Raw genomic sequence first — 19,944 nt, forward strand, 5'->3', positions numbered from 1 at the left:
TGACCTTTCCATTAACTGATAGCAAGCTTAGGAAAGTTGAATCATTTGCAAAAAAGCTTAATGTAGAGCATCACCATAGTGGTCTAAGTCCTTTTCAAGACTCAAGTGTTGGCATGGTGTCTCAGTTACCACTTGGCTATTTGGGTGGTTAAGCATAGCCCTAAGCAGAAGCCCACGGTTCACCACCAACCTGTTCATGTTTCAAGTTCTCCCCACTCGACCCACCCGCTGAGAAACCAACTCTCATTATTGGCAGCTGATTATGAGAAACGTGAAGTTAGGGACACCAGCAACCATAGTCAAATGTATTCCTGGGGCATACATAAAACCTAAACTGTCGTAAGGCGAGGTGCTATATAAACAAAAATGCTGAAATAGCAAAACAAAATAGGAGAATTAAATGTGGACTCTTAAACATCAGATCTCTGATATTAAATCGTTCACTAGTACAGCTTTAGATGACAGAGTATCATATTGACTTATTTTGTCTTACTGAAACCTGGCTGGGTCATGAAGAATATGTTAGCCTAAATAAATCCGCTCCGCCCAGTCATATTAATACTCACATTCCTCGAGGCACCGACGGAGGTGGAGTTGCAGCCATCTTTGACTCAAGCCTATTAATCAGCCCTAAACCTAAACTAAATTATAACTCATTTGAAAGTCTTTCACACCCAACCTGGAAAACACGCCAATTCTATTTGTTATAGTGTACTACTGGTCCTTATTCTGAATTTTTATCTGAATTCTCAGAGTTTTTATCAAGTTTAGTCCTTAAAACAGAAAATAATTATTGTAGGTGGTTTCAATATTCATATGGATGTTGAAAATGATAGTACTGCATTTATCTCATTATTACATTCGATTGGCTTTTGTCAGAGTGTACATAAACCCACTCACTGTTTTAACCACACCCTCAACCTTGTTCTGGTACATGGCATTGAAGTTTTATGTGTATTCTCAAAGTCTGGTAAATTTAACATTTAATAGTCTTTCCAAAGAATCCTTCATTATCGGACCATTATTTAATGACTTTTGACCTCCTATTACTAGACTACAGGCAAAAAATTATTATTATTATTATTGGCTGATAGTTGGATGGGACTGTACCCTTTGAGGGATCCTTCAGGATCAGGATTGTACGCCCTTCAGTAAGCCATTCAGGGTGCGTCCCATCCCTTAGCAGTTGGTTCATTTGTGCTGCTAGGCGCTCGTGGAATGCAGTGAGCTTCTTTAGCCAGTAGGTGTGGATGCTGTCAGGGCCCGGTGCTGTCCAGTTTTTCATACCTGAGACTCTTTCTTGGATGTCTGCCACTGTGATGGTAACTGGATTCTGTTCAGGGAGGTTCCTGTGGTCCTCTCTCAGAGCCACCAGCCACTATGCATCACTTTTGTGTAATGCCTCCCTCTCCCATATACTTTTCCAGTACTGTTCAGTTTCCAGCCTTGGTGGGTCTGCTCTGCTGTTATTACCCTGCCATTGAGCGTACACTTTCGCAGGTTGAGTTGCGAACAGCCGGTTTATTCTTCTGGCTTCATTATCTCTCGTGTACCTCTTTAGGCGGCTGGCCAAGGCTTGGAGCCTTTGTTTGGCAGTTTCGAGTGCTTCAGGTATGGGCATCTGGTTGTACCTCTTGGGTACTTGTTTTTTCATTGCACCTCTCTCGGCCTCTGTCAGATGGCTCACTTCTCTCCGTGCCTCCTTGATTTTAGCCTCCAGCCTTCGTTTCCATGTTGGGTACTGTTTCTCATGGCTCCCATGGTTGCTTTTATGGCCAAGCATCTCGAGGATCACTGCTGCTGAAATGTCAGCTCATTGGTTTTTGTGATGGTTGTGGTAGGGATCGCACTCAATGTTGCATTCACATCTTCTAGGACACTTTCTAATGGTACTTTACTTTGCCGTTGTAATTGGCGTCGGGGTTGCCTTGCATTCATCCTCGTCATGATGTTACCTTTTAGGTCAGTCGCTGCCTCGTTCAGTGTTGATTGCCCAATCTCCGGTTGGGGAGCCGCCGTTGGCTCCCCTCTGACCTGTTGTCCTGGCTCCCCCTTGCCGTAGCATTTGTGTTGTATCTCGTCAATCTCAAGTTGTGATAGCAGTTGCCGCTTGTGGATGTTGGAACACTGAGCTATTAGTTGCTTCGCTGTAAGCCTTGATTGTGGGTTTTGAAGTAACCATTTATCCCACATCCTTTGCATGTAACCCCTCTGAGTAGGGTTACTGGAGTAGTAGCATTCCAACAGAGCCTTGTTATCGCATCTCGCCCATCTCCGTCTTGTTCCAGTAGCCCATTTTTCATCATGGTGCTCTGGTTCCCCAGCGCCTGACACAGACCTTGTTTGGCTGGGTGACGTCTGAGCCGGCGTCTGATGTCTTTCATTGTCACTCATCATTGCATGAGTTAGGCAGTAGCGTGAAGTGTCTTGCATAAGGACCCACACTGGATGATGGTCATTATATATATATATAATTATTGCTATAATTAATTAATTTATATATATATATATATATATATATATATATATATATATATATATATATATATATATATATATATATATATATATATATATATATATATATATATATATATATATATATATATATACATACATACATACATACATACATACATACATACATACATACATACATATCGGGTTATTTGTATTCCTGAATACATCAAAATGACTAGTAATCTGTTTACTGATAACTGCATTCTATTTGCGCAGGCACCTGTGATGTTTACAAAAACAAACGATGAGAGTGAAATATTAAACACTACACTTATATACACTACACATTACACTTTCTTCTCTGCTCCGATCGCCAACAGCTGTCTGCTCTAAGCGCATTCACCGCCTCTCTCTCAACCACACACACTATGTACCGAGCAAACGTTATTCCTGAAAAGAGCTAGCTACTCTTATAATAATGTCCTCCATACCGGTGCCAGCCTGTCACTGTCACTACCACTATGTAGGACAGGGGAGCAGTGGATGAAGATACGCAGCCTCTTTCATTACCAAAGGACAAAACTAAGTTTCTTCATCACTCCAGAAGGTATTGTTTGTTTCTGTTAAGTAACTTGGCTGAAGCCACGCCTGTGCAGGTAGTGAGCGGCGCTAAATAACCGGGAAAAGGTGTATACATGTAACAGCATCCCTGTTCCTTTCAGTGTACTCCAGCTAGCATATTTGGTTTTATCATAAACGGGATAAGGGCTTATCCAGGTTTCTCAAAACTTTACACGCTCAAACACATAAACGTGATACTCCAAAAACCAGGAAACAGGAAATAGGAAAAGGCATGGCATGTATCAAGCAGGGTGTATTAAATGTAGGGTTGCAAATTGTGTGTATTTTCCTTAACTGATAGTTGAACACGTTAACAATCAATAATCGATTAATCATTAATAATTAATAAGATACAAAAAGCACATCTTTTTCTCAGTTTAAGTTTTATTTAAACAGTTCTAGTGGCACATTAGTTATGGGAAACATTAATTCATGAAGCACAAACAATTTAAACGAACAATAATAAAACAGTTTATAATTTAATGGTTTAGGTTTTTTTTTACTACAGTTCTAGCCTTACTTTGTATTATCTACCGGTTATTGTTTTTTTCCTGTTTTTTTACTAGCCCATGACTTTGACCTTGGCCCGCAGGATAATTTGTAACACCAAATGACTGATTTCTAACATAACATGTTGGTACACTTATTGCTTGCAGCTGCAAAGCTTCATACCATTTAACTGCTCAAGCACCAAGTCGCACAGTTGACTATAATGGTCAATTTACTGTCTACACGGATGAACAATAAAAGTGCTCATCAGAGATGCCAAAAGATATTAATTTTCCTTGCGGCTCATTGGTGGAGGTGGACAGCTTAGAACAGCGTTTTTTGCTTCTGTCACATTTTTACTCACTTTGGCCTCATTTTTTAAATGTAATATATAAGTTCTGCACCTCTGTGGAATCAGCACAATCATGTCCTGTCTTAGAAGAAGTTGTCATGTTCTTAACTATTAGAGAAAAAATTCATCACGTCCTGCCCTCAACCGGTACCGATTTATCTTCAAACACAGGAACCTTAGAAACAACTGTAAAAGACTGCTTCTGACTAAACTTAATGATTAATTCATCTAAGCCATCAACCTGTCTCTTGGACCCCAAATGCCAAAAAAGAAAAATGCAATAGTATTTGCATTGTGCTTAAATAATATTATAAAGAGTACGGTCTAGACCTGCTCTATAGGAAAAGTGCAATGAGATAGCTTCTGTTATGAATTAGTGCTATATAAATAACACTGAATTGAATTAAATTCTTGTGTTCTCCGTCATCTTGAACTGTTCTCAACATATTGAGTTCTTGGTAGCTTCGAGTCAATCAACCTCTTGCTCTGTCGTTCTTAATGTCTGTGTTGCTCTAAATGTCTTGAGCTGTTGTTGTCATGTCTGCCTGCTCTCAATGTCTGTGTGTCTGTCAACAGTTCTTCATCTGTTGGGATCTCTCTCTCTCTCTCTCTCTCTCTCTCTCTCTCTCTCTCTCTCTTTCCCTCCCTTGCTTCTCTTCCTTTAATGTATCAAATTTTTCTGGCATTATCTCGGGCTATTACATTTTGGCTTTTCAGGATTTTTGTGAGAATGGTTGTCACTCTTTAGTGTTTATTTAACACCTGCTCACATTTATGTAGATGATCACTCACATATACACAAATACCAGACAATTTCTTATGAACCACTATCCAACTTAAATAGTTTTATGAGAAACTGCTGCAATATAAATTAACTGTTATCTCAGTTATCCACTCTGCCAGATTTCTGCACTGGGTTCCATTGGGGTACAAAATGAGAGATCAGACAATGTTGCAAAAAAAAAATCAACCTGAAGGGGGCAAATGGGAAGAATGCATTCAATCAGATGGCAACAAAGGCCCTAGTTGCACGTAAGAATCAACAATTCATAGAGCAGGTTATCAAATTAGACAGACCCACAGTGTCAAATCTCTCGTTTTTTCCTCAAGTTACATGTTGTATTCAAGTTAGTTTTTCATCTTTTACACCAGATGTTCTGAATCCATTTTTTCAGAGCATCAGGGATGTTTTTATAGCAAGATTCATCCTCACTGCACATTCAAAGCTTTGATTTTGTTGACTTGGCTTCCTAGAAATGCTGAGACTCTGCCGCACACAAATATTGACTGAGCACAATTGGCTGTAAGCTCAAGGCAGCCCCAGAGAGACGGGGACAGAAAAGTCTGAAAAACATGCAAACCGCATTTCTTGGAATAGCAACATTTGCATAAGACTGATTCACACCTGGCTGACTGACTCAAAAAGATGAATTATAGGTATTTTTTCATCATTAAATTCCCTGTAATGTCCATTGAAAAAAGTCAGTTTAGTGTTGAAACATCTTTAACTTACTGTGTCTATGTGTAGGTTCTGTACAGTAGAGTCAAGTGGCAACCAAAGCCACAGATTTGAACATCAACAAACACAACATCAGGTTAGGTTCGCTGAGGACAGATGCTCTCTTTTCAGCAACACCCTGCTTCAAACTAGGACTGACCTTAAATATTTGACTGGTCATTTGTTTGGTCAATATGCTTTTGTATATAGAATCTATTGGTTGAGCTGTCAAAATGTTATATTTTTGTTTTTGGAGGGAATATTTTGTGCTACAAGTGTTGGGAAGTAATTTTTTTAAATGTTTTAGATTTTTTTATTACTTGTTAGTATTTGTGTTTACAAACAGCAGCATACAATTGCTGCATAGTAATTACTTTAAGAGAGTAATTGTTATAATATTACACAATTTCCAAAACAAATGCATTATATTACTGCGTTACTCGTTCCTAGCTCCATCCAAACTTAATAAGCAGGATTTTTTTGTAAACAGCTGTCTCCTACAAACTGGTTGTTGTTTAACTGTGTTGATATTATTTTCAGTTTGTATATTTTGGTGTTAAGTGTTGGGTCAACGCATCAAAGGCCCAACGCATTGTAGTGCCCACTACCAGCAGTGCTGGGAACCCTATATAGCTTATCCACTGATGTGTATCAAAAGTTTACTTCATTGCAACCTATGGTCAATTCAGAAATCTGTCACTCTGTATTTTTCAAAATATGAAAAAATCAATTTATATCTGTCTCTCCACATAGGTCTGTCCGATTAACACGGCTCAGTAGTTTCTCATGGCCTACCGAGGCTCTGTGCAAAATTTGGCACAAATCGGCCACAAGATGCCGCTTTTATTGCAAAATAATGAAATATGCAAACATACTTTTTCAAACTCCTCCTAGGCAGTTATACAAGTTATAAAGCAAAAACTTCCTGTGGGTTGCAGTCAAAACAGGAAGTGATGTCATATTTCCACACAGAATTGTCCAAATAACACGAAACTTGGGCCAGTAATTTTCCATGCCCCACCGCTCAGTGCAAAATTTGGTGGCAATCGGCCACTAGGTGGCGCTCTTGTTGCAAAAACAGGAAATATGATAAAATTATTTTTCCAAACTACTGTTTTTGAACTGAATGTTTTCCAATCTCTTTGCTGCTCTACACCTGTGACTTGCATCGTGCCTGTGGGCCTGCAGGTTCGACTTGCATCACTTCCATGGGGCGCTGGGTGCGACTTGCACCTGAGGCTTGGACGCCGTTCATAACTGCTCGCAGTTCAAGTTTTTATTATTATTATTTTTCCGTTGGTAAAAGTGGGTTTGCAGCCTACCCTGTATGAGTTATGCAAGTAAATTTGAGTATAGACCCATGCACACACCTCAGACAACAAAAATTACACGTCAACCAGCAGGTGGCGCTATAATCATGGTAAACGCGATTTGCCAGTAACTCCCACATTGTTATTGAAAGAATTTTGATACTCCAAAAAATGCAAGTGGTCTCTTCATCGTTATCTGTATTTTATGCCTTTCCTCAATTTGCTGTGAGCTGAAACAAGCTAGACATGAAATTTGACACCATAACTGGAGATGATATGGAAGTGCTTCACCAGAAAAGATTCCATCCACTGACAGTGGTGCTATAATTAACAGCCAAAAAAGTTAAAATTTTGAAAGACCACGCCTGTCATACTGTAAGTCAGATTGAAGTCCAGCTCAATGTACTGTACAAAAAAGTTTCTTGGACCACTAAAGTCTGTCTAACTAGATTTTCCGCCATTTAGAATTTTTTGATAAACACATCTCCTAAACCGTAGGTCTGATTGCTACCAAGTTTCCGGTGGATTATCATTGGACCAAGCTTATCAAAAGTTGCATAAGGCTTGTTGATATCTTATTTGGTTTTCAAGATATTGATCAATGAACTTCAAAAGGGGCGTGGCTCACCACATAAATAGACCAAAGTCAACATCCGTTGGTCAAATTATTACAAAACTCACAGGTTATATCCACATAATAATATATAATATTATGGATATATAATATATCCATCTCAATGTGTGCTACAAAAAAACCTCTGGGACCATTAAAGTCCGCCATGATGGATGTTTTTGCTAATTTGCATAATGTGAAAAACAGTAAAATGAATAGAACTTTTTGAATTTTGACTCTATCAGCATTGTGGGACTGAGATACACATTTCTATAATAAATGAGCAAGATCAGTCGAAAAAAACATGACCGCCATCAACCAAAATATCTTCGCAAAGGTCGGGGCTTAGAAGGAAATTGGCCATGATTCATTAACAATTTGTCCAATCATCACAAGTTTTGGGAGAAATCTTCAGTCCGTGTTTGGGAATAGATGTGCTAAAGCATTTTGAGCTTGATCCATAAGGGGCGCCACAAATGCCAAAAAGCTGTACCTCAAAACCCGGTGGACAGAATTTCACCAATTCATGCTCTGAGGGCAAGTATTAACCAAAGTCTGTAGTTTCATATTTGATGCAAGTGGGAGTGGCCTATCACATATTTTGTCATAACTCAAGATGTCTTTGACCAGTCCTGATTAAACTCACTGGATACATCCAGCACTATCTCCTGAATGTACACACCATATTTCATTCAAATCCGACGAAGGGGGGACAACTGGCGGTAACTTTGAGTGTGCAGTAATTGAAACGGAGCAATTTTGGCCAAGCTGCTTCCTTCCATTGAGCAAAAAAAGGCTTGAACCCGCCCACTGCAGCCTGTGGCTATATTTTATTTTGTGTTTATGTGATTTATTTATCAGTGTTGATGACACCGTGGTGACTGGAAAGTCAGTGAATACAGAGATTTCTTATTAACACTTACTGAAGTGATAGTGAAACACTAAGACTTCTAAAACAGCCCCACATACTAGATACATTTCACCAACATGTGAGTGGTTTATTTGTTTGACATTCAGACAAGTGATGAAAAAAAGTTGAATGTGTAAGTCAAAACAATGGAATGTGACTCATGAAGTAAATAGTAACGTCTTGTGCTATTTAGATAGTTATTTGTTTAATTCAGTGTTTGAGTTGACATGCCAGTTTCTTGTAAGTTTTTTTTTTTGTGTTTGTTTGTTTTATAGCCTTGGTTGTTCCAGCAATGAGAAGTGAGTATTCCTGATCGGACCACACAACCACAGCTGGGTCTTGGTAATAACAACTCATTTAGTAGAATTGATGTTAAGCATTACAACAATCAAAATGCATTGATATGCCACCAAAAAGGCTACAGGAGGGAGAAGTCCTCCCTTACAAATCTCTGAAGTGATCAAAATATAATGTCCACTTTTCACAAAATATTTTAATATATGATATATATAAAATATTGATGAGAGTTTAACAATGAGTTGGTATACTAGTTTTTGCTAAACTTTGTTTCTTCTTTTTTCTTTCTACAGGTTCCTGTTGACAGTTCTCACCTAACACTTGCACTACACTCACACCCCACTTACACATTGCTGGCACTGCACTCACGCCACAGGTGGTACTTGGTAGTAGCCCAATCACAAAAAACACTTAACCGGGGTACTTGGTAGTAGCCTGAGACAAAAACCATAAAATGCACAACAAGAATCTCGGATAATTGGTATTACCCACCTCATGGGAACATTTGGTTTCCCCAAACACAAAAACCTGGGACTTGGTAGTACCCTCACTATTGGGAACTTGTTTCTCCAAACACAAAAAACTGGGACTTGGTAGTACCCTCACTATTGGGATCTTAATTCCCCTTTTTTTCACCTGAAAAGAATTTTCTATATTCACCTGAAAATATTTCTCTGACTTCACAAGAACCAGATTATCTACCTGAATCTCCTGATTATTACTACCACTGAGCATCTGTATAACTGTGAATTAATACTCTTGTATTTGAGTCATTGTATAGTATTCGAGTCATTGTTTACCTGAACTTATCTTGTTGTGCATTTACAGCCCTTTCTAATTTTATTATCTTGAAATTAGTATTGATAATTCAGAATTCAGAATATTTGGCTATACTATATACTTTATTTATTAGTGTTATATTCTTTTCATATAAGTAACCCTTGACCCTTGTTGTTTTTTAAGTGTTTAAATCCACTTGTTTTTTAAAGTAGTCATACATTAGTACACATTCCAGTGGTTTTGTTGTTGTTTAACGTGATATACAGAAATAAAAGATACATCTGTAAGGAGGAAGTGGAGTTATTTGGAGTGGCTGTGAATTCAGTTTGTTCTCACTGAATCTTACCCAAATACTGAAAATACGATTAGAATAGCATTAAGTTATTTCAATCAGGAGAGAAGTAAAGATGGTGTGGTGTTTATTGAAAAAGATGATTTGAGATGTTAATCTTGACAGGTGCTGGTGGTGGTGGCGGCTGATGGCTGAAGAGGTTGATGGAATGATGAGCTGATGGTAAGTGCAAACAGCAGATATTGGATTGCTGGTTGTGTATTGGGAGTATTAGTGGAAAATATTGTATATTGCTCTGTGGTGGGAATTTAAATATTTACATATCATAAATACTTGGTCACTGTTAATAGTCTGTTCCTTTGGTAAATAATTATAAATTGAATAGTTTTGATACATATAAACCTGAACTCTTTTCTGTGAGTTAATTTTCCTTTCTAAGTGCTTTCGATTACTAAAAGCAGATAGGTTTCATCTATCTTCTGATCCTGCTACGTTAACAGTAATCTCATCATTAATATTGTGTTTTATATCTTGGCAGTGTACATGTAGCTCATTAACCTTTCTTGCATTCCTTCATGAGAATGAAAAAATCACCAGAGCAGACCTTGACCTTGTTTTGGATAAAGGTAACATGATGAAGAGGCCAGGAAAAGGGTTCCTAATCAACCATTTGACTACAGATGAGCTCCCTGATAAAGTACCTGCATACAGGTATATACATTATGTGGACATGACAACTTTTCAGGTATAGCACATTTGGAGAACCTTTACCTGGAGCTGTAGATAGCTTTCTGGACATAGAGGCAGGACTGACCTGCTTGTTATCGTATGTGCAGTATGCATTACTGTTGATGACACAGTTATGTATTGCAGTATTCAGAACCAAGTCCAGTAGATATGGTTTCTTTGATCCACACTCTAGAACAACCAAAGGTTTGCCCCTACCCCTGGGTTCACGCACTCCTGGTACTGCTGTCATGCTGGCATTCACAAATCTCTGTGATATGACTGACAGGCTTATAAAGTATCACAAGATGTTGGGCATACAGTCCTTCTGTAACTATGAGTTGAAGCCTGTGGAAGTGTGAACACGGCTAACCTGAATGATGCTATCCCAGGCACAGAGAGTCGGCCTATAACTCACACTGCTGCTATATCAATCACTCTGCTGGATGCTGCTGCTCAAAATGAGTCAAGCCTAAGTGGTCCTAAGATAAACAGTGATGTCACTGATGTCTCTGATGACTTTGTATGTGAAGTATCCACTGATATGGAAACTGAACCAGAACCATCAAGCTTGAATTCTGTCACATCACATGATGCTTCTCAAAGTGAGTCAAACTCAACTGCTCCAAGTACAACAGCGATAAGACTGATGTCTCTAATAACACATTACAGGGCGCGTCCACTAACATCACTTCTGTATCATCTGTGAGACAAGAGGTTCATGCCATATTCCCTAATACCCACACTGAACCAGAACCATTAAGTGAATTGAGTTTGATTTTGCTCCCGTCACATTAATCAAACTTATCTGCTCCATTGATAAACACTAATGCTGATATCAGTGACAATGTCTTGTTTGGGGCCAAGTAAAATAACTTCAGTTTTGTCAGAGTTTAACATCAGAAAATTTCAGGTCATCCAGGTTTTTATGTCCTTAAGGCATGCTTGAAGTTTAGCTAATTGATTTGTTTCATTTGACTTTATCGATAGATGTAATTGGGTATTGTCCACATAATGAAAGTTTTTGGATTGTTTCCTAATAATATTGCCTAAAGGAAGCATATATAAAGGTGAATAGAATTGGTCCAAGCACAAAACCTTGCAGAACTCCGAGATTAACTCTGCCGTGCATGGAGGATTCATCATTACAGTTTCAGATAGCTGGACATTCTCCTTCAGGAGTTTTTGGAAGACAGCAGAATTCATGGTTCCATTTATCACAGCAAGTCTTCCAGGTCCTGAAGCAGCAAAACAGCCCCAGACCATCACACTACCATCACCATATTTTACTGTTGGTATGGTGTTCTTTTTCTGAAATCCGGTGTTACCTTTACACCAGATGTAATGGGACACACACCTTCTAAAAAGTTCAACTTTTGTCTCATCAGTCAGTCAGAGTATTTTCCCAAAAGTCTTGGGGATCATCAAGATGTTTTCTGGCAAAAATGAGATGAGCCTTAATGTTCTTTTTGCTCAGCAGTGGTTTTTGTCTTGGAACTCTGCCATGCAGGCCATTTTTGCCCAGTCTCTTTCTTATGGTGGAGTCATGAACACTGACCTTAACTGAGGCAAGTGAGGCCAGCAGTTCTTTGGATGTTGTTGTGGGGTCTTTTGTGACCTCTTGGATGAGTTGTCGCTGCGCTCTTGGGGTGATTTTGGTCGGCCGGCCACTCCTGGGAAGGTTCACTACTGTTCCATGTTTTCGCCATTTGTGGATAATGGCTCTCACTGTGGTTCACTGGAGTCCCAAAGCTTTAGAAATGGCTTTATAACCTTTTCACGACTTATAGATCTCAATTACTTTCTTTCTCATTTGTTCCTGAATTTCTTTGGATCTCGGCATGATGTCTAACTTTTGAAGATCTTTTGGTCTACTTCACTTTGTCAGGCAGGTCCTATTTAAGTGATTTCTTGATTGAGAACAGGTGTGGCAGTAATCAGGCCTGGGTGTGGCTAGAGAAATTGAACTCAGATAAACCACAGTTAAGTTATGTTTTAACAGGTGTGGCGATCACCTTTTCACACAGGGCCATGAAGGCTTGGATTTTGTTTTCCCTTAATAATAGCAACCTTAATTTACAAACTGCATTTTGTAAATGGACTGTACTTATATAGTGCCTTTCTAGTCTTTCTGACTACTCAAAGTGCTTCAACTACAGATCATATTCACCCTCATCAAAGTAACTAATCATTCACACACCGAAGGCACAGCCCTCGAGAGCAATTTGGGGTTCAGTGTCTTGCCCATGGCCACTTTGAGGGAAGTCGGGATCAAACCGCAGACCTTCCGATTGGTGGACGACCCGCTCTACCACTAAGCCACAGCCGCCCCTTGTAATCCTCGACAATGTTCACACTGATCCCCTGGATGGAAACTGGGGTCACTGGTGCCTTGGCCCTTTGTAGATCTACAACCAGCTCCTTAGACTTTGTCGCATTGAGCTGCAGATGGTTCTGCTCACACCATGAGACAAAATTACCCACCACAGCCCTGTACTCAGTCTCATCACCACCACTGATACATCCCACCACAGCAGAAAACTTCTGAAGGTGGCAGGACTCTGTGTGGTAGCTGAAGTCTATGGTGTGGATGGTGAGGTGGAAGGGAGACAGGACAGTCCCCTGAGGGGCCCCAGTGTTGCTGACCACGCTGTCCGACACACAGTGCTGCAGACGGACATGCTGTGGTCTTGTCAGCAACAATCCAGGACACGAGGGGGGCATCCACCTGCATCGCATCAGTCTGGAGAGGGCCGTTAGCCTGAATGCCAGTTGAGGGGAGAGTAGGACTCTCCCAGAAAGATGGAGGAGGGGGTAGCAGTGAGCTCAGAGAAGTCTGAGGGAAGACAGCAGCTGAGTTAGAGGGGGGATGAGCACAAGCCGGTATATTGAATCTGTTAAAGAATAGATTAAGCTGCCTTCAACTCCTCTGCTGCCTATAATGAGAGTTGGTTTCTCAGTGGTTGTGTCGCTGAGTGGGGAGAACTTGTTAGAAACGTAAACAGGTTTGTTGGGATTCAGGTAGGGCAGATTTGGTTATTGGCTAAATATCAAAGATATTTATGAATATTAATGAAATTATTAATATGGATTAATAATTACGGGGCACCACCCTGGGATCAGGGACCAATAACAAAACATGAAAAACAATCTCAAAAGGTGGCTGTCCACTTAGAAATGCTGATATTTAAAGTACTATCTTACATTAATAATGGTGGACAGTGAAGGAGAATCGGAGCATTGACCATCACAACCAGCTGTTATTGCAGCACATACACAAAATAACAACCGGCAATTGCTCTTTAAAAGTACAATAGAATTTATTAAACTTAAGCACTGATTAATAATCAATAACTTCAATCAACAAACCACTATCATCTCACCGCGTTTCCAATTCACTAAGCCTCGTCTCCAACGCTATGAATAAACTACATTTATTACATGTACCAATATCACTAAAGGAGGCAGAGGAATAGCTGAACATTTGACACACCGAGCAAGAAAGAGTAGGAGAGGGAGAAGCCATCGCTAGCTGATAAGCTAAGAACGGTTGCTAGCTTGAGCAGAACAAGTGTACGTTTAAATGCATAGCAGATAATTAGCCGCTGTAATGAAGACTCTAACCAAATTTACTGGGATAACTTAGAACAACAAAAATACGCTACCAGTAACACACAAGCACCTGCAACCGGAAATGAGACAATACGCTTACCGCAGCACATCAGCAAACAGTCACTCCTATTAATCTGTTACTCAAGAACAATATTGCATTGCAATATTGCAGGAGTATGCAAAACATGAGATGTGCAACAAAAATAAAAAGGAAATACAGATGGATAGAAAGAAAAGAAGCCATATCTGTTTTCAGATCACAAATAAAGGCTGGCCCCACTTATGTGTGCACTGTGTGTCATAAGGCCTCATTTGCAAATCAAGTACAACCATGCACAAGGTCAAAGTATGTCAAAAAAACAGATGTGGTTGCAGCATGCCAGAAAAGTATGTTCATGACTGTAATGATAAAAGCAGAAATGAACAGTAGTGCAATTTGTCTGACGTCTTAAAAATGGAGCCATGCCAATCCTCGCTGTAGCTAGAACTTGAAGATTGCCGACATTCCGTCTGAACTGTCTGATCTCAACATATTGGAGAGACATTGCATAGCTAAGTGCATTACATTTGCCAAATTAATTCCTCTTCCCAAAGGCCAACAGAGAGCTGTAAAAGGAAATGTTATATGTATCCCAGCTCAATTACAGGATACAGTAAATGCTCTACCCAGACTGAGAAGTGAGTCTCAAGTCATGAGAGTAAAACTTGTGTTACCATTGTGTTACAGAGGTCATCAGCTGTTTCAGACTGTTACCTGGTCTAAACTTGTGCAGGCGCTGCATAAACAAACACATTCAATGTGAAAATGAGTTGCCCCATGTCATACCTGGAAAACACAACATCAAAAATTGTAAATGTGTGGATGACATCTTTGACAGACAAATACAAAGCCAGACCTGAAACACCAGAATTTGAGAAGATGTGCTTGGCTGATATTGCCTCTACTTGCAGAATTGTCTATGGCCAACAGAGAAAAGGTCAAAATGTTTTGCCCCTGCTGAATGAAATGGGATTTGTTTAAAGGAGAAACACTGATAAGCCTGCTGTCATCAGATTTCACTGCACATCACAGGAGAAATAGCCTGAGCAGTTTTAAGCCTCTTACTGAAACTGTACCTCCCTCACCGATCAGACCAGGGACTGAAAAGACCCATGTATGAATCATTCTACAATGGTGGCTGGGTTCAACTATCAGGCTCTCACCATCCTGAATATGTCCAACACATTGTCAAATGAAAAATATGAAAAAAACAACAGAGGTGTGATTGATGAATGGTTACGCACTGTTACACCAAATGTATCAGAATCTGAACCAGAAACAAGCTTGTGTATTCTATGCAGATAGAGACTGGTGCATGAAGTGCATCTGTGGATTGAATCCAGATCCATTTTTCTTTTCACGGTGGTGCTGGAACAGGAAAGTCACATCTTATCAAATGCATCTATTCAGAGGCATCTAAGAGGAGGCCAGGCCCTTTGGAAGAATGTCAGTAATAGCTGTTGGAGACACCAGCTACCACCAGTGTGACAGGCAATCTGTGTGTATGACCCATGTGAGATTGACCTATGGCAGGAACACTTTCAAATGATCACTCTGACTGAGATTGTCTGTCAGAAGGCTGATATTGCCTTTGCAGTGATGTTGAACCGGATCCGTGTAAAGGAAAAGTCAGATGAGTTGTCTAAAGCAGACAGAGCTTTGCTGTCACAAGCCACCACTGAACTAGTACTTTGTCCAACTGATGTCCTGCACATTTTCGGAACTAATAATCAAGTTGATTCACACAACTCTGCAACATTATCTCTGTTACATTCTCATGTCAACATCATTAATGCAGATGACTATAAAAAGGACCCACACACTGGCAGAATGGCTCAACAAGCCACACCATTTAAAAAGGAGGCAGAAATCACTTACCAGATACACTAAATGTTGCTGAGGGTGCTTGTGTCATGCTCACCAGAAACACAGACGTGCCTCAAGGATTAGTGAATGGATCATTCTCTACACTAGTCAGGGTACTAACCTCTGAACAAAATGGTTATGTACATGTCACTATGCTTGGGCTCAAGATGGATGATGAAGGAAAGAATTACCGTAATAGAGCAACAGGAGGGCCTGACAATCTAGTGTACATAGAGAGAGCTAAGGAGAATCTGAAACAGAAAGGAGTGTCAGTAGACAGTTTCTTATTAAGCTTGCCTTTGCTTCTAAAATACATAGGGTTCAAGGTAGGACAAGGACTTCTGCTATAGTCTCACTAAAACAGATTTTTGAACCTGGCATGGCTTATGTAGCTATTAGCAGAGTGATCTCTCTCAGTGGACTGCATCTGCTGGATATGGATGAGAGTAAAATATATGCCAACCCAGAAATCACTGCAGCTCTAGAGACCATAAGACAAGTAAGCTTGGACGACATGATCTCAAACAAACATTGAACAGACATGACACTCTGACCATTGTTCACCATAACATGAAAGGATTTCCATCTCAAGTCAATGACATCAAGCCACCATGAACTGTGTCTCTCAGATGTTTTGTGTCTTACAGAAACGTACCTAGAAGGCTCCTTTGTTGCACAGAGTCTATTTAGAGGGCTACAATATGTTCAAATGCAAGAGACACCTGTCCTGCACAAATTTTCCACAAATGGCCAACAGAGGTGGTGGTGGAGTTGCTGTTTGTGTGAAAAACCACATTTAAGTCCATGAAAAACAGTATGTACATAATGTAACTGACCTTAAGCTTTTGGCCTAGCCCCAGTGAGTGCATTGATTACAGCTGTGTACAGATCTCCAGACTACAGTGTAACATCATTCCTGTCAATCCTGGGAAGCCTTTTGGACTCATTGGAGATCATGGACGGTCACCCTATCATTGTCTGTGGCGATTTCAAAGAGAATATCTTATCCAATACTGGAGCTGTTTTAGTATTGGCTAGGGGATATGTACAACTCATTACTGCTGCAACCACAGATAACACACTGCTGGACCTCATTTTAATTTCTTAGCCACATCATCGTCTCCACTCTGGGGTCATGAAAACCTATTACAGTTATCACAATCCTGTATACTGTATGTCCTCCAACAGCTCATAAAGAAGTCAGTTGAGTTTTAAATATGAAGAAAAATGCAAAGGACTTGTGATTAAAATTAAACAAATATTTTCAGTGCAAAGATTAAGAAAACAGTTTATTACAATTACAATTAGTAAAAAAGAACAGCATAACAGTTTGTTTTAATAAAGCATACCACAATGGACCATAGACAAATTGAGAAGAACAGAAGTGAGTGAAACATGTATTAATAACAGTTTGATTTAAACGACTAAATTATTAATATGTGCAACGATAAAATCAAAAGGAGTATCATGATGACTGTGTTTACTAAGAACGATCTAGAGATCATGACAGACCACTTATGTACAAAGATTTAAATTACAAATACAGTGGTCCATAATTATCCAGTAGGGGTATTCTCCGTGCAGCCAGGCTTCAGCACCCTGCCAGGCTGCCTCAGTCTCTCTGAGGCTACCAGTTGAATCCCCACATTTCCATCCCACCCAGTTTCCCATTTAACACTCTAGCAGGGTGGGTGGCCTTGCCAGAGACTATAACTTATGTAAATTTGTACTTTTTAATTTACTTTCCCCTGGATGGGAGACACAGTTCTCCTGTGTCCTTTGTAAGGACACCTGCCAGCTTGGGCCTCACCTCTTCCAGCACTGTGAGGACCAGCTCATAACAACACCAGCACCATCTTAACTGTCAATCTACAGTGAACCCATCACTGCTGGACCACACAGACACACATTCTACATCCTGCTAGTCCCAGTCATTCTTCAAAGTAGGGGATGAGATAACTCCTGCCACCTTTTTTCTGGCTCTGAGACTCTGGCTCATAACAACCAAGATATCATGCTGCCACAGTTTAATTGTAAATCAACAGTGAACCATCACTGCTGGACCCTACAGAGACATGTTTTACCCCTGCCAGTGCTGATGTTACTCTACAACAGAGCATAAGGTATTGGGGGTTTTGTGCTTTTTAATGTTTTGCTTTAATTGTGTGTTCATTCATGTTTTCACTTTGTAGTAATCCAACAGTTTCTGACATTTTTGTTGCTCTTGACTTTAACATTACGGCTAGGAGTATAACATTGTCATTTACATCAACTTCTTCCTTCAGGTCTTCCTCCACTGTGATCCCCCCACTTCACAGTGGAGACACTCGGGACTGCACAGAGAGCTAACCATGTTTTTTCAAAAAGATTTTTAAAATGGGAGAAATCTTCCTAATCCTTAATTCACAATTCAACTCTACCTCTGTCTCATACACACATTTAGAAACACAAACACAGACCCACATTAATAAACTAACACACGCATTGTTTTTTCTACATTTGTGGGAACTTCCACACACAACTGGTTTTGCCATCTTTATGGGGACTCAACAATTTATTACAATAGAAGTGAAAACCATTGGCAATATTACAGTAACACCCAGCTTGTCTGGCAATGTATTTCAGCTCTTAGCTTCTTTAAGTAATGTTTTCTTCTTCTGTGTGTTTTTCGGTGCACTACAAGTTTTGCATATTTTAAGCTACAGAAACCATTCAAATGTTAAAACTTGCTCTTTGAGGACACATATGCATCTATTCAACGTTTTTTATACCACTTATAGAAGTGAAAAACAGTGACAATGACAGTTTAGCTTCCAGCTTTTCCAGCAATGTATTTCAGTTCTTAGCTTCAAATTCAAATCTACCTCTTTCTGTCTCTCTCTTTCTTTCTGTCCATCTATACTCTCCCACTCTTCCTGCTGTCTCTCTGTCAATCTGTCTTTCTGTCTGTCTATCCATCTCTACTCGCCCACTCTTCCTGTCTGTCTCTCTCCCTTCTTCAACAAACTCCATTTCTACTACTCCTGCATTAATTTAACTACAGAAATCATTCAAATATCAAAGTGTCCGACTCTTTAAGGATGTGTGCTATGATTCAGTTATTTACTACCTTTTATACTTTTAAAAAGAGCTTTTTTTCAGCGTTGTTATAATGGGATAAATCCTCAAATCCTATTTCTTAATTCATAATGTAACTTTATCTTTGTCTCACACACATAGAAACACAAATACTGACACATACATACAATAATAAGCTAACACACACACACACACACACACTGTTTTTTCTATCTTTGTGGGGACTTTTAATCTTCCTTTTAATTCTGTTGTGGGGTCTTACACACGGCAATGTATTTCAGCTCTAAGCTGTTTTAGGTAATGCATTCTTCTTCTGTGTGTTCGTCGGTCGACTACTACGTCTGCATATTTTAGCTACAGAAACCATTAAAATGTTAAACATGCTATTTAAGGACATGTATGCTTCAACATTTTTCTACCATTTATACTTAAAATATTGTGCTTTTTTTCAAGAATTTATAGAAGTGAACATTGACAATATTGACAGTTTAGTTTCCAGCTTTTCTAGCAGTGTATTTAAGCTCTTAGCTTCTTTAGGTAGTGCAGTTCAGATTCCAATTCTGGCAATTAATTTCACATTTCTCCATTTAAAGCAATGCTTTGCAATGTACTGTTCTTCTGTATGTTTTTTGGTCGACTAATACTTACATACATGCAGCTACAGAAACAATTCAAATGTAAAAATGTCTTGTCCTTAAATGTCATTTATGTTTCTATTCAGCTTTTCAACTTAATTTTTCCAACTCCCAATTCTGCCAGTTTTACATTTCAACTTCCAGGTTTTTGAGCAGTCTAGTGGAATGCATTTGAGCTTTGAGATTTTTCAGACATATTCATGTCAGAATTCAGCATTTTCAGCAATGCTTTATGAAATGTACAGATATATTGTTTTATTGTTTCTTGTAAAATATTTCATTTTATTTGGTTTATTTTATTATATAGTATTCTATTCTTTACTATTTGTTAGTTGCTTTATGGAGCTAGGCACAAACAAATTTCA

The 19,944-nt window shown here is 39.3% G+C and overlaps 1 protein-coding gene across 2 annotated transcripts in view; it reads right to left on the minus strand.

Annotated features, from left to right (window-relative positions):
* gabrg1 (gamma-aminobutyric acid type A receptor subunit gamma1) overlaps positions 1-19,944 on the minus strand; it is a 53,610-nt gene that overhangs the window by 17,490 nt on the left and 16,176 nt on the right. The gene's annotated exons all lie outside the window — the stretch shown is intronic.

This window comes from Siniperca chuatsi, linkage group LG15, assembly GCF_020085105.1.
Source record: "Siniperca chuatsi isolate FFG_IHB_CAS linkage group LG15, ASM2008510v1, whole genome shotgun sequence".
Lineage (NCBI taxonomy): Eukaryota > Metazoa > Chordata > Actinopteri > Centrarchiformes > Sinipercidae > Siniperca > Siniperca chuatsi.